Here is an 868-nt window from a genome sequence, read left to right as displayed (position 1 = left end):
ATATTTCTTGAATTCTTCATTCTTTTTTCGCATTTCCACCACCTCCTGCTGCATTTTCATTCTCTTCTCCAATTCTTGCTCCTCAGTGCTTTTCAGAACCTTATGCACTTTCATCTTCTTGGAGGGTGGAATTTCACTAGAGCCTACAGAAGTGGCACATCTCTTGGCTTTCAACTGTACAAGGTGTTTTTGTTCCAGATCCTTCTGAGCAGAAAGCCTAATAGATTTCCTCTGTTGATGGGCTGGAGTATTGCTTGATGTCGTTCCCTCAACTTCCAGGGAAGAAGAAGCATATGATGGAATAGATTGTTCCAACTGATTTTCTTTTTCTGACTCTTTGTAATAAGTGTTGTCAACTGGTCTCAAAGGTGTGACATTATCTTGCCGTCGATTACTCTTCCTCAGAGGAGTTTTACCTTGAAAAAGTCCTCCTGTTCCATTCTTCCCAAGAAACTTATTCTCCAAACTAGCCTTCTCCTCAAACCAGGAATCTATGTTTTGGCTATCTTCTTCATCATTCAAAGATGTGAAATTGATGTAGTCCGTGGGGGCATCAAAGGAGTAAGTGGTTGTGACTTGTGACATTGCCCCCTGACTGGTGCAGACAAGCAGGTTTTTCTCAGTATTTGTATACTTTCTTCAACAGGTCACCTTCTCGCCTTGGCTCAGATCTGACAACCAAGTACCCACAAGACCCGCCACCGAACTCATTCAGTTGAATGATTCTTGCTGTAAGGACTTGTTCCCTCTTTTGAGCTACTGCTTCCATAGATGTAGGTCAAGTTCATCAAATTGTATGAGAGTACTTTTTTTTTTCCTCTTCTTTTTACTTCTGGTTGAGCTCTGATCATCCAGTCACTGAAGCCAG

The 868-nt window shown here is 41.8% G+C and overlaps 1 pseudogene; it reads right to left on the bottom strand.

Annotated features, from left to right (window-relative positions):
• Positions 1-585, bottom strand: part of LOC102823646 — a 1975-nt pseudogene extending 1390 nt beyond the window's left edge.
• Between the last annotated feature and the right edge of the window lie 283 nt (positions 586-868).

This window comes from Chrysochloris asiatica, unplaced genomic scaffold (assembly GCF_000296735.1).
Source record: "Chrysochloris asiatica unplaced genomic scaffold, ChrAsi1.0 scaffold00201, whole genome shotgun sequence".
In the NCBI taxonomy this organism is placed as follows: Eukaryota; Metazoa; Chordata; class Mammalia; order Afrosoricida; family Chrysochloridae; genus Chrysochloris; species Chrysochloris asiatica.
The sequence above is the reverse complement of the archived record's forward strand: the minus strand, read 5'-3'. Positions and strand labels throughout refer to the sequence as shown.